This window comes from Microtus ochrogaster, chromosome 4, assembly GCF_000317375.1.
Source record: "Microtus ochrogaster isolate Prairie Vole_2 chromosome 4, MicOch1.0, whole genome shotgun sequence".
Classification (NCBI taxonomy): Eukaryota; Metazoa; Chordata; class Mammalia; order Rodentia; family Cricetidae; genus Microtus; species Microtus ochrogaster.
Window position 1 is genome coordinate 67,070,819 of NC_022011.1, and position 15,315 is coordinate 67,086,133.

Below are 15,315 nucleotides of genomic sequence, written 5' to 3' on the forward strand. Positions count from 1 at the left end.
AATAAAGTATAAACAAAGACCAATAAAATTTACCTCCCATGTAGTAGTCATTTTGAAAACATTCATATTTAAAAACGCATATAACAAAATACCAGATTATTTTTTTTTAAAAAAAGACAGAGTATATCTGTATAGTCTGGTCAGTCCTAGAACACAGAGATCCACCTGCCTGAGTACTGAGATTAAAGGTATGTACCACCATGCCTGGATGTAGATTCTTAAGCATAAATATATTTTAGCCAGTGTTATAGATTGATTTCCCACAGACTTTAATAAAAAAGTGTGGTGTGTGGCAACACGACAGTAATTAGTAATTAGATAGTTACATTCATCTCTATATTTTGTTTAGGGGCTATATGAATACTTACTATGTGCCAGATCATTTTTAGTATGGGAAAACTAAGATACAATATCTGATTCATGGGCTTATTTTAAAGACTTAAAGATTTTTGTTTTGAAAGTGTAGTGTGGTAGAACATAACTTTAATTCCAGTACTTGTGAGGCAGAGACAGGGAGTGTCTCTGAGTTCCCGGTCAGCCTGGTCTGCAAAATGTGCTGCAACACAACCAGGACAACATAGAGAATCCTTATGTCAAATAAAGGAAGGAAGAAAGGAAGAAAAGAAGAAAGTAAGAAAAGAAGAAAGAAAGAAAGAAAGAAAGAAAGAAAGAAAGAAAGAAAGAAAGAAAGAAAGAAAGAAAGAAAGAAAATAAAGATTTTTGATTTGAACTGCAATGGCACTTAACAGAGCATTTTGGGCTAAAGGAGAGCAAGGCTAAATTGCCAGTGGGTTTTTATGTTGATCTGTTTTCATCCATGTACTTTTGTCTTTGAATGGTGAATACATGTATAGCCTATCTTTCTCAGTCTCTCTCTGTTCATGTACCCACTTTTCTGTGTCTGTATTCCATATGCTGAGCAGCAAGCATAGGTTTCGCAACCACAAATTTCCTTGGCGGACATTTGTCGCTCTCTGTGGTACTGAATTATCACTGAGTTCTGATAATTAGTTGTTTCCGTAATTCTTTGACCCAAGTGATCACTGTCCAAACCAATAATTCAAAGAAAAGAGCAAAGGTGTATTGCAGACAGTAAAGGTCCCAATCAGAGAGATTTACATTAAAGGTTTATGTGTTAAGCACATCTTGTATTATAGTCATTCAGTAAAAGTTTAATGTACAAAGACATTGCATTGAGTGAAACTACAAACCCCTTCTAAAATAAACAAATTCATTTGATTTCATGAATCACGGTATGTATTAGAGGACATATATACCAATTACACAATTATGAAGAAATATAAATTTGCCACTATGTAAAGAATATAGGGCTTTAAGCAACATGAGATGAAATTGAACCAACTTTAGGGTATCAGTACAACAGTTAACATTATTGAACTGCAAACGATACCAACTTTGTCAGGTAATAATAAAGTTTGATTTGAAGATGCTCATCTATTAGAACAGGCAGACTGCAGTTGATTAGGATCCCACAATAACAATAAACTAATGACACGTGGGATGGAATTATCTGATTTTATGTTGGAAGAGCTGTGGATTGTTACCCGAGGGTAAGTATGCCTTCTAAAAAATTTCAACCAATGTCCTTCCTCCTCCACATACAATGGTCCCATTTTTAGTTGCATACTCAAATAATTCTTTTTGGAACCTTTGGTAAGTTCTTTAGAAACAAGATGCCACGTATTGAAAGACTCTGAAAACATGAGACCATACTATGTGACAACTTCTAATAAACAAGATGATTAGTATTTTATGACATTTCTAGGAACCACTCACAGCACACTAGCTGTAAAGTTCATCTCATCACTTGCTTTACAATTCTTCAAGAACCTACTGCTACTTCATATAAACCCACAGTTGTTCATTTTTATGACATATTTTTTCAAGCTGTAACATTCATAAAAGTATTGACATGTTTTAAATCATTCTAATATTCCAACTGTCTAGTTTCCATGGTAGAAGCAATCTTTGTATAATCATTGAGCAAATAGCTACATTAAACTTCCACCAGGCTTGTCTTTATTTCCTTATTAATCTTTGACACTTATGCAGTGTTAAGCTCATAATAGATATCTTAGTTAAATTTTTATTGTTGTGATAAGATACCACAAAGGCAACTTTAGAAGGAAGGATTTATTTGAGCTTTACAATTTAGGAGGGTTTGAGTCAATGACCATCATTGCAAGGAGCATGGCAGCAGGCAGTCAGACATGACACTGGAGCCATTGCTGAGAACAAACACGAGGCAGAGAGAACCGAGAAAGGCATTAGGTTTTGAAAATTCAAAACTTGCATCCCAGTGACACAACTCTTCTACCAGTGCTGTACTTTTTAATCTTTCCCAAACAGTTCCACCAGTTGGAATTTGTGTAGTAAAATTTTAAGCACATGAGGAGGGGCTTTCTTATTCAAACCACCACAGTATGTATTATAGAATAAATAAGACCCCAGTTCATAAAATCTCATATAGAGCTATAATGTTTTGAATGAGATAGTCTCGGGTATCTGAATTCTTGATCCCTCACAGGTTACATTGTTTTTACATGTTTAGATAGCTTTAAGAGGTGTGGTCCTGCTGCAGGAAGAGTGTCACTGGGAACGGACATTGAGGTTTCCAAAGTCCTGCATCATTTCCAGTGCTCTCTCTGTTTTCTGTTGTGTTGTGTGGGGATGTAAGACCTCAGCTCTGAGTTTACACGTCTAGATGTCATGCCTGCCTACTGCCACATTTCCCTGTTGTGATGATAATGAACTTTAGCCCTCCAGATGTGTAAGTCTCCAACATGCTCTTCCTTTTAACAGTTGCCTTAGACATGGTGTTCTATCACAGCAATAGAAAATTAACTAATACAAGAGAATTATAGAAATTTTATTTTATTACTTAGAAGTACTGAGAATTTTCTAACATTAAAAATTAAAAATACTAGATGTCCATTTTTTAATGTACAATTCTTTCTGGGTTTTTTTTTTTGATGATGACATTTCTGTTCTCACAGTCATATAATCTTGTATTGTTAAAGTGTTATAACCTTTTTTGCATCTGCTTTATTCCTAATTATTTCCCAATACTTGGCAACTTAATTTCAGCAACACACTTAACTCACCCGTTACTTCCCATTTTAATAAGCCTTGGTTATTCACAGAATGAGCTCCTGTAGGTTTTAATCCCCTAACATTGGCTTTGCTTTGTTTCTCAAGGTAGTAACCATGCTGTATAGTCAATTAATAGTAAAATACTGACCATTTTCATTATTTAAACAAATTTCTGCAACAGTGTCTCTTTTACTTAAGATAGTTTTCTATATTTAGTTTTCAAAAATATTCACACTGTGAGCTTTTACTACTTTTAAACTATTTATTTAAATTTCGATGTTCAATCTGCTTGTGGGGTAAACAATGATGTTGCCATCTATTTTCATTTGTGTAACCTTAAAGGAATTTCACAAATTGCTACAAAAGAGATTCTTGGTTTGTGTCACCATTCCCTCTATAGATATTTCTGGATCATCTGCAAAAAATTTACAAAATGTATGCCATTTTTACCTCCATTATTTCATTATATTTTTATTTTAAAAAGATTTTTAAAATAATTTAAATTATGGGAAAGGACATGTCTGGGTGTGTATGCACAGGTGGCCTAGAAAGTCAGAAATTTCTGGTGGTCTCAATCTCCTGTTAGGTTGTGTTTAAGGCTGTGAGACAGCTAAGTGAACACTAGGAACTGAACTTGGGTCCTCTGGAAAAGCAATACATTCTTTTCACCACCGAGCCACTTCTCCAGCCCTTCTTGACTTTCAGAACTTAGAACTCCTCTATTTTATTCTTATTTATTATAGAATATCTCCATAACTTTTCAGGGACTTTCATCATGGTAGAAATTTTTCAAAGTTTTGGTTTTGTCATGATTACATTCAATTAGGCCTTTCAGGTCTGGAGCTGGAAATAAGATGCTAATTTATTTTTCCGTGCATCAGGTCACGATGCCTGTGTATTACTTTGTGATTCTACCTTTGATCACTTGGTGAAATGGGATGTCCAGATATATTCACTGCAAGTAATGTTTTATCCTATTGTAATTAAGAATCCATATTAGGTTACAAACATAGCCTTAAAGGCTTCTCATTTTCCTATGCAATATTTCTTTGCAGTTTCCCCATCAAGACATAGACTACTTAAGCTGAGCCTGCCCAGGAAAAAAACCCTTAACAAGCCAGAGAACTTGGGGTTATTACAGATGTTTATTGTTTTAGGCCACTAACTCTTCAGATGATGTGTTATGCAGCAAAAACTAGTAATTTCTAGAAGACACGTTGGGACTACATAAACACTAGTTACATATATAACCTTTGCCAAGTAGATTTATGAATCTTGCCCGAGTTAAGTATTATTACAGAGATTGTGAAATGGCATTGCTTCTCTTTACAGTGATGACAAATGTTAAGGTGGGGGCTATAATGTCTCTCAAGGACACACATGACGGTAAGTTATTGTCCCAGTATTTGAACAGTAATCTTTTATTTGTTGGTCCATGGCATTTCTCATGTCACAGAGGTAAATGGCCTGATGTCAGCATTTGGAAGTCACAAGTGAGCATAATAGAGACAAATTCTTGAGACTACTAGCGTTAGCAGTGGGACCTTCTATCCTATCACATATACTAAAATGCCTTTTCTGAATGTTTCATAATTATTGCCACATTTTCTTTTGGGACAGGTATTGCTATGTTTTTTTTTTTTTTGGCTCGTTTTGAACTGGGTTCAAATCATTATCCTACCTCGGCTTCCCTAGTAGCTAGAATTGTGGACCGATGTTTCATATTAATAGTGATATGATATGACAATATAGAAGAAACGTTTAATGTTATTACCATACTAATTTAGATTTATAATTAATTCATGAAAAGATACAAAGCTACATCTCTAGAAATTGCTACTCCTGAGTATAATCAAGAACATCATGGACAAACTACATTATAGTTAATATCGCATGTTTGCACAATATGGCTCTTAATACTTTTGAAGTAGCTGTCACATCCTTCCCTAATGTTCCAAATAAGTCATGCCGCATAAGAATACTGGAAGAAGAAATTGTCTTTATCACCTCTTTTTAAAAACAAAATTAACAAACGAACTTGGAGACTGATCAAAATCAATGACCAAAGCAGATCTTTCAACCCGGCAAGCCCAGTTTTCCTCAAACCCCCACATGGCGGCGAGGAATAGGTTCCCAGGGAATCTTTCAGATTCTAATCTTTGAGTATTTGATATGTGCCTTGTGCCGGACACTGTTCTAAAATGTTACATATATTTTAAGACCGTTTAGAGCAGCGGATCTTCTGTTACATCACACTACACATTAATTTAGCTATTCAAGCTTTCTGATACTTAGAGGTGTGAGCGAGAATGTGTGCGTGTGTGGGTGGTCGACTACACCTCCCCGAAGAATAAAGAAATTCAAAGCCCCACTTTTTCCTTGCCCCCCCCCCCCATGCCACCCTAAAGATTACAACAGAGTGCTCACTCTGCAATTGAGTTCTTTTACAGATCGCTGGGGGGCGGTGAACCCTAGGATCCTACTAGGGAGTCTAAGCCTTAAAGAACAAGAGGCCAAAGTGTGTCCATCTTTTCTGTTTCAGAGCCTAAGCCCTAAGTTCCTGGCAGCTGACCACCAGGGTGCGGTTTATGGAACTTTCCCCGAGGGCAGTCCCCAGGTCCCTGGTACCCCTGTCCAAGGTTGGCTGGCTCACCAGCGAGCATGGGGCACAGCAGCTGGGCTTTGCGCCTGGAGCGGGGTGCGGGGTTGGGGCAGAGTCAGGGCTAGCGGGGATGGGCACATGCTCTCCGGGGCTAGGAGCTAGGAGCGGACCCCACAGTTGCTCTTGGGGGCCGTGCCTAGCAAGTATCGCGGGACTTGTGCGCCTCGTAGGAGCCGCGGCTCCGGGAGCAGCTGGAGCGCGCTCGGGTGCTCAGCTCCCCAGCCCGGGGAGGAGCGGGAGCCTGGCGGGAGGAGGGCCGGGGTGCTGGTTACGTAAATGATCCTAGCCCAGTGACAGGCCTCCGGGCTGGGGCTGCGGGAGGGGGAGGGCCCGGCAGAGGGGGGCGGGGGCCAAGTGACCAGGCGGCGGCGGTGGCGGGAGGCTCTGTCGAGGTGACAATGTGCTAGGAGCCCCGCTCCGTCTCCTGCGCCTCCTCGGCCTGGGCGCCCCCTGGCCGCGCTCGCCGAGCCCCGCGGCCACTCGCCGCGCTATGTGGGAGCGTCTCCGGCGCTGGCCGAGGCCGGGTCCGCCTTGCTCTGCTCGCCGCCGGGAAGGAGAAGTGTGAAGAGAGACGCGGGCGGGAGCCAGGGCTGCGAGCGGTGCGGGCTCCAGGTGAGCACCGCTCTCAGCGCAGCTGGCCGCCGGCGGGGCTCGATCCTGACAGCATCCCGAGCGCGGACTGCCGAGCTCTCACCGTGGGATCCTCAGCCACCAGACCAGGTCTCAATCTCTCTCTTTCTCTCTCGCTCTCCTTCTCCCGGTGACGGTTTGGGACGGGCCCCTTTCGGACAGCTGGAGAGTCCGGCTGGGTGTCGCAAAGTCCCGCCGTGAGTGACAACGCTCAGAACCCCAGCCCGGCAGGGGCAGGGGGAGCGCGTGGACCTGGAGAGTCCGTCTCCCGGGTCCTCTGTGCACGCCCGCCCGCGGCGGCTTGCAGGTGCGGCGGTAGGATGGAGAAGCTCGCAACTTTCTGCAGTCGCCAGCCCTCCGCTAGGCTTTTCCTGCTACTACCCTCTGAGCTCGCGTGTGTTGGTCCCCATCCACGCCCTGGGGGCGCTCTCAGTTGCCTCAGAGTCTCTTCCTAGGCAACTTTCTTTCCCAGTTGCGGACACCCCTGGGTGCTATGCTGCCTGTGCTACTACTCATAACACCAGGCACGCTCGCTCTGGCACTTAGATGTCTTTTTTGACAGCTTGCTTTCTGTCCTTGTCCTGGTCGCCTCCGCCTCCTATTCTCCCCGTGTGTCTCTGTCTCTCATTTTGTAGGTCTGATTTTCTTTCTGGCATTTGGTCCCCTTGCATTCCTCCTTGTGTCTGTTTCTCTTTCATTCTATTTGCTCTGGTCTTTCTTTGAGCCGTGACTATGTCTCTGCTGTACCCCGTTTGTTTCATTTGTCTCTCGTGCACAGTTTCCCCCTTTCTCTGTTTCTCCTCCTTTTCCCTGTCTCTTTTCCAGCTCCCAATTCCCTGATTTATAGGTGCTTTTTTTTCCCCCTGGAAGCCCCCAGATGCATACCCCTCCCATTACTCTGCCTCCATGGGAAGGCGGGAGTGCAGCAGCCTTCCTGCATCTGGGCTGTTCTGGAGCTGAATGAGGGGCTCAGGGATCAGAATGGAGGGTGTCGCTCCAGCCTCCCCATCTAGGGTCCAAGGGCAATACACTACAGGAACCCAGCTGCTGAGGCTTCAGGTCTGCCCAGCCAAAGCTGTGTGAGAAAGGGAATCCCTCACCTGCCCTGTCTCTTGACTGTGGTTAGTTGAATTCCCAGGTGCAATCTTCATTTCCAGCTTTACTGATAGCTATGGGAGAAGAGTCAGTGGGTGGGCAAACATAGAATCTTTGGGATGAAGGCAAGGCAAATGTCAAAACGGTGGGCGTTCTCATGTAAAGGCATTGGAGCAGGTGAAAGGAGCTCTGCCTCATCCGTTTCACACTCAGCCTTTAGGAGAGCAGTGTCCCCTTGAGATGCGCCACCCTCTCTTACCAGAAAATCCTGATTTATTTGCAGGATTAAGGGTACTTGACCACCCCTATGACGTTTCTGGTTTCCCTGGGATCCTAAGGTTTTCGCGAAATCTGTTGCTCAAAATCTCTTAATCTCTCTCTTTCTCTCTCTCTCTCTCTCTCTCTCTCTCTCTCTCTCTCTCTCTCTCTCACACACACACACACACACACACACACACACACACAATTGCGCGCCTTTATGTGTTTGTGTTCATGCCCTCTAGTGTTAAAATAAAACCTGCCTGCTGTTCTGGTCTTCACTTTGGACTTCTCACCTCCGGGGGTCTTTCTCTGTCACTCCATTCTTTCCTTTCCTTGTCGACTTTTGCAACTGCATTGCGAATCCATTCCTTCCTGGTCTCTGCAAAGTCTTTCTCTGCTGCAGATCTAGAATCTTTATACTGAAACACTCTTCTGTTGACTTCAGAGACCGACAGATGTCCATAGCCTAATGCAGGTTTTGAAGATTTAAGAAACACGTACTTTCCCTTTATGGTTTGCCATAAACCAGGACTTCTCAGCTCCCTTTTTGCCCTGATTACCTTCAACTCCATGGAGATTTTTTGTTGTTGTTGTTGAGAATTGAGAATTGCAAGCTGCTCATGCATGTTTAATCATATGCTTTGAATTATTTTCTTTGTTGGACATCCTATGTGTCAGACCAGTTTTCCAGGAAAAGGAAAGGAATCTTCTCCTAAGCAATTACAGGGTGTTGCCAGTGTACATTAGTTCAGACACAGAAAGTCTAGGATGGAACTGGATGTTCTCCCAGATATGTAGACTCTCACTCTCTAGGAGTGTGGGAAAGCAAGTATTTGGAAACTTGGTTCATGGATTAAAGTACAGGTCACGTTAAGATTCTATGTCACCCAGGTATGCTAATTAACCATCATACTTGAAATGAAAGCTACCTCTGCATTTCTGTTTCTGTTAGTCTTCTGGAAGGGAGAGTTGAAGATTAAGCAGAGAGGGTGTGGGGTCAGAATTTTCTGCTTCTTTCTTGCCCATCCTAATGCACACTTTTATCTTTCTCTGCAAGTCGTTAACTTGGTAGACACCATGAAGAAATTAGAGGTTCTGATGGGTGTCATTCAACCTTCCTATCTGAAAGTAAAATAAGATATGACATCACTTTGGGTGAATGTGTTCATGTTTTCTGAGATGAAAGTTCTTTAATGTAATGAGCAGAGGTATCAGTTTAAAATATTTGGGAGCTATAGATTAATCTGAATGCCGAATAATCACTTACCTTAAATAGTTTATAGATCCCTTACTGCTTCAAGTGTCTCTGAGAGGTGTGATGCTAAGAGCAGATGAGTGTTTTGCAGACTGATTGGAATGGTGAGCTGTCACAGTTCTTTCTTGATGCCATACTAGTCATCATTTTAAACAATAAACCACCGTTTCTATGCAGAAGCATGTTTAACCATTTGTGTCTTAAAATATGACTTGTAAATTACTTGATACTATCTTCTACCCTAATTTGTATTGAAACATAACAAGGACAACGGAAATGGAAATTCTGGCACCGGTTGAGAAGCCTTCTAATTTCTTATTGATTTGCCCAATTAACTGTTAAACTTCATGTGAATTCATTTCAGGTTAAGCAGTTTTATCAGCATAGAATGCATTTCATCTTGCAATGCTTGCTTTCACAAGTGATATTTGCAGCCTGAGTATTTCTCTCTATTCAGTTTTCTTAAGTGAGATGACTTATTTGATACTGTGAGCTCATGAAAATGTGGACATTTTAGGACTAATGAAAGTAGAAGCAACAAATAAGCATTTTTAGGTTTTAAAACTGGACAAATGCAGATAGTTCTAGAAGAAACAAATTGAGAGCAAGGCACTAGTAGAATTAAATCTCCTTATGTAAAGAAAGTGACAACCCTGTTTCTGATAGATGGTCATTGTGTTTATGGATGTAGACAGTTCTTAGAGCTGTGTCCTTTGAATGATTTGCCTTGGTAGATAATAATGCTCTAAGTTACAACTGTGATAGTAACACAGTGTTGACTGTGACTTCTAGTATCACCTTCTTGGGGTTGTGTATCTGTCAGTGGGAAAGTGTAGACATCTTAAATCTAATGGGATCTGGCAGGATCATTAAGTCTGAGTGACTGTGTGCCTACTTACCAAAGAATTTCAGCTAGACTTTGCTTCTAATTTGTCCTTCTGTGTTTGTTATCAGAAAGAACACCACAATACAGAAAATACTTAAATATATGTACTAAATTGATTGGACAAAGTCTATAATGACCTTTCTTAAAGCAACACATTCTACCTAATCAAATGATACACACATATACATAAATTACAGCTACATTATCCCATTTCATGATTTGATGAAATGTGCTTTTAATAAATTAGATTTTTATTTACAATTCTTATCTTTAGGTATGATGTTTAATTAAAATCTTGTGATACAGAATTTAGGTTTTCATTGTGAAATTGAATTCAAAACATTTTGGGAAATGGCTATTTATGTAAATTTAGCAATAGCTAGCCATTTATGTGCAACATTATGTTATCTGAGAGCAAAAAATATAAATCAAAGTTTATACATTTGCCTTTCATTCTTATTGATTCATATTTAGGCCCATGTCTGTGTTTTCAGTATGTATAGTGATGTATTTAATTGTTCTTACCTTTCTTACCAGGGATGCATGACAGGTGGCTAATGAAATCTTCATGATTTTAACAAATGTCAGCTCAAATGTCACTATGGTTATTTATTTAATTTATTCATTTATTTTATTTTCTTTCTGGATTTCATAGTGCATTTGGGACATGTTTATTTAAGTTTAAATTCTATTAAAAGTTAATACAGATCCTTTGATGGGACTCAAACAATAATTGTAGAAGTGTTTTTCCTTTAAGAATCCAGCATTACTCACCTGTTGACATGTGTAGTCTTGACAGACCACCAAGAGACCTTACTCCCTACGTTTCTGTCTTCAGCTATCCTCACAACGTGACTAAACTCAGGTTCAAAGTACTGCTCCTTACAGAATTTCCACGCTAGTGGTTAATGCCCCCAAGAGGGCTTATAACAGGCTAGTAAGGGCAGTAACTAACACATACACAAGTTTATTTTCGATTACATCCTGTTATTTGAAATAAAATATCTACATTGAATGCTCAGACTTTCTTTTATAGAAAATATTTATTTATTTTTAGATGTGTGCATATGTGTGTTTGTGTGTAGGCATGTGCACACGTAAGTGGATAGGAATGAGTGGCTGCTTTGTTGGAGTTACTCATAAGGCAGTGTCACCAGGATAGTATTCATTCATGTCCTGGGACAAGAACTCTGTGTGGCGAGCGCCAAACATGTTGCTTGAACTTTGTCCTCCAACTTCCACATAAGATTTGGGACTGAAATTGTAGAGATCAGTTTGCCTGCCAGAGTTCAGAAGAGGGCGTCAGATCTTCTAGAGCTGGAGTCACAGGTGTCTTATGTGATGTCTGACATGGATGCTGGGAACCGAACTTGGGTTTTCTGCAAGAGCAGAAAGTGCTTTTTTCCTTTTAAATTATTTTAATTTATTTTTTAATTTTATTTTACATTCAACCATGGTTCTCCCTCCCACACTTCTTTCTGTCCCCACTTCTTCCTCTTCAGCCTATCCCCCATCCACTCCTTCCAATGGGTAAGGGCTCCAATGAGGAATTAACAAAGTTTGGCACATTAAGTTGGTACGAACCAAGCCCCGCCCCCTGCATTAAAGCTGAACATGGCATTGCACCATGGGGAATAGGCTTCAACAAGCTAGCTCATGAACAGGGACAGAGCCTGGTCCTACTGCCAGGGGCCCCTAGATAGTCCTAGCTTCACTACTGTTTCCCACATATGGAGAGTCTAGTTTGATCCCATGGAGGCTCCAAAGCAGTGGATCTTGAGTTCATGATTTTCCATAAGCTTGGTTCAGCTGTCTCTATTGATTTCTCCATCATGATCGTGACCTCCCTTGCTGTAATATTCCCCTTCCCTTTCTCTTCAACTGGGTTTCTGGAGCTCGACTAGTGCTTGTGGATTCTTGGGAATTTCCCTAGCACCAGGTTTCTCCCTACCTCATGGTGGTTTTCTCTATCAAGATATCTCTTTCTTTGCTCTCCCACCCCATTCCTCCCCTCCCCTCCCCGACCATCCTGTTGCTTCCCTTTTTATTTCTTTAATTCTTAAAGAAGTGCTCATTGTTTGCATGGTTGGGAGCTGTCCAAGGTATATGCTCTCAGGATTTTAACACCATAGAGAATTAACTGGGACTCTTTCCTTGGTTAGATTACATTGCGTTGTCATCAAATCTTATTCGTAGTCATGTAGAACATTCAAGGCAGAGTGTGATTAACCTGTTCATCAGCTTTTGAACATAATACAAGGGGCGAGAAGACACAGCAAACCTAAAGAATTTAAATCCAATCCTACCAAATCAAAACCATCCAAATAATATCACATAGTTGTAATTGTCAAGTTAGCCTCTTGTCTTATATTAATTATCCTGATTTCTATAAGCAATCCATGTATTTTTTGCTATTAATAAATGGGGTTTGATCATAAGAGAATGATTATGCTGTTTCTTGTAGATTATGACTGATTTAATTTCTTGCTAAGGGCTTATTATATAATTAGTTTAATTTAAAGAGGATGAAATTTATGTGACTATCAATAAGAGAACCCTTCATTTCAAGAAAAAAACAACAAAACTACATGAAACACATCCTCTCCAACATATCTAAGGAAGAATTAAAAGTGGTAAATCAAGTTATAGTTGATAAAATCACAGAAAATTATTAATGCATAGATTGCATTCAGAATATGGTAAGGAAATACTTGGTAGTTTTTTTTTAGCACATTGCATCATTGTAACAGTCATAAGGATGGGCTGACTAGAATCTCATAGCTAGTCTGTGTTAGGGCTAAGAATGACACCTATTATTCCTGTCTCAAATTGATATTTTCATTAATAAAAATATAATGTCAACTCCATGTGATCTTTTCTTTTGCATGGTGAGAATAATTTAAAACTTCCACTTATATTATAATCATTTAGTAATAGTGGACATTTTAACACCAACTTAGAGAAAAGAATTGAATACCAAAGAATAGTTCTTTCAATTGAATTGATTCAGCTCCCTCTGCTTCTTTTTTGGCTTCACACTTTACTTTTTTAATTTAACAACTTTAGTTAATAGATGAAAGTTGATCACTGAACATTTTATTCTCTGGATTGTTTTTGGAAAGTTTTATTAATCTGAGCCACAATCACATGCAGCTTCCCCAGGCACCCACATATTGGAAGCAGCATGGTTGCCATAACTGTGATTCAGTGAGACATGGCACCTACAGCGTCTTCCATTTCTGTTTTGATTGCTAGCCTGTGTAATAAAATGAGGACCCAGAGAAGATGTTAACAATTGATTTGGTCTCAGGTCCCCACACCTCTGACTGCAGAAATGACGGGAAGTGGGGGATGAGTGGTTCCTTCACAATAGTTAACTACAAGTGGGCATCACCAAGGTGACATCAGTCTGTGTCGTGGGCAAACACAAAAGTACATGTTGCCAGAATTTTTCCTCTGTCTTCCACATTAGGACTGTTACTTAAAACTTTAGGCATCGTTTTTCTTCTTTTTCACTTGTTATGGGTAAAGAATGCCCATAAATAAGATGTTTATATATAGTGGAAGCAACCAAAACATAGCTTATTTTCTTAAATTTCCTCTGACAAATTATTTAAATTACATTAGAATTTATTTATGTTTATGAGAAAAGGTTTTGAAAACCATGCTGGATTTTCTGAAATGTTTTTTTTTAATGAGCTATTCTATTATGATTGAATTTCAGCACTAATGTATAATTACTTATATTGTAAAATATTGAAAAATTCCCTTACTTTTAATGACTCTTCTGACTTTTATTTCTTTGGCCTTTTGGCAGTTCCTTAGCAAAGGAGAAGGTAGCTTGCCACTGACCACAGTTCAGGTCTTACACTAAAGAATTTACACTTGCCTCTTGTTCTTTTTAACGCAAACACTACATATTATTCCTCAGAGTTACTTTTCTCTTTGGAGCTCTCCATTTCCGTACTATTTTTTCATGGTTCTCTCTACTTTAAATTATCTTTCTTCTATGCTTTGTAACTGCTCATGTAGCAGGACTAAATTATAGACTGGAAATCTTCAGTCTGTTAAAAATCAAGTAAATAAAAAGCAGCTTCTGTTCATTTAATCATCCAGTCTCTGTGTAGGTACGAAACAGACGCGAGAGCTTTTGCATCTGGGTCATTTAACAGGAGGCTGGGGATGCTAAATTCACATCTCATTACCTTTTTCTACTTTTAGAATTCTGTGCTTGGGCCCTGTGGTCACTTGGCATTTGGCTGGCTCATGGCTCTGGAGGAATGCTGTTATTTGTGGATATGCCAATTCCAACTGACACATGGCTCTCTATTTTCTTGGTCAGATTTTCGTTTGAAAACAAACAATGTATATTTCATTACCAAGCGAAGATTATTGATTTCTTGTCAAAAATTCGTTATGATATTGATAGATTGTGATGCACACTTTTAATTATTTATGTTCTGGAGTCCTGTCTACTTAAGAGACTAGATGCTATTTCCCCTACTTGAAATACTAGAACAGACATTTTGCCATAGATTTTAAAAGACTCTTCTTGTTGTGCCTAAGTTGAGATGAATTCTAGGTAATTGGATGGTGCAGCTGAATTAGCACATTGAATTGTTAGTTATGAGACACTTCATTTGCTGTTGCTGGCCACAATGAGTCCATTTTGCTCCTCCAACACACACATTCTTATTATCCATGTAAGATTCTAATTGAAGTAGAATAGCATGTATGCAACACTTCCTTTCCTTCTGTAAAGAAAAATAACCTCCGCAAACATAAGAGACTTGCACCATCTCATTAAAGAATTTGGAAATTTGGTGTTCTTTCTTTCAGTCATTTTTCTTTGGGGGGGGGGAAGGGAATGTTAATCTGTTGTGGCCTTTTTCACCAAAAGGTCTGAGAATAAAATATTACAGAAACATGAAGTTAGAGTAGCAACTTTACCATGTGTGTCTTAAGATCATGGCAAATGTGCATTAATTCCTAAAAATATTATTTCCATTGTTTATGCATTGATAAACATCAGGGTAGTAGTTTATTCTTGGGGTTTCTTCATTTTGGCATTTTAGGAGTAGTTTCATTACATTACTGGATGGGGTTTTGAGTAGTTGAGTCCTCAATTTAAAATGAGAGCTTAAATACTCATTTAATCAAGCATTGCATTAAAAGGCTGATAGGTGAAATGGTTATTTGTTGGGAGAACAAGCAATGCAGAGGTATCTGGGAGCTTTGGGAGAGTGATTGAGGATCTGTGCCAAAGATCTCTCAAGGCTCAATAATGCCATGAAAAGTAGGTTAGAAATAATACTACGCATCCAACCCTTCTCACTTTTTTCTCCCCATCTCCCCTTACCCCCCTCCCACCCCACCCTTAAGATCCCGATTTTTTGCCTGGCAATCTTGTCT

General features: G+C 39.8%; 1 protein-coding gene across 2 annotated transcripts in view; it reads left to right on the forward strand.

The window, feature by feature from the left end:
- The first annotated feature begins 5,625 nt into the window (after positions 1 to 5,625).
- Galnt13 (polypeptide N-acetylgalactosaminyltransferase 13) overlaps positions 5,626 to 15,315 on the forward strand; it is a 469,688-nt gene continuing 459,998 nt past the window's right edge. The window contains exon 1 of one of the 2 annotated variants that reach the window (XM_026777759.1): positions 5,626 to 6,496. The gene's annotated coding sequence lies outside the window, so the exon portion shown is untranslated. The remainder of the gene's footprint in view (positions 6,497 to 15,315) is intronic. The other variant, XM_005346417.2, reaches the window with a different exon arrangement.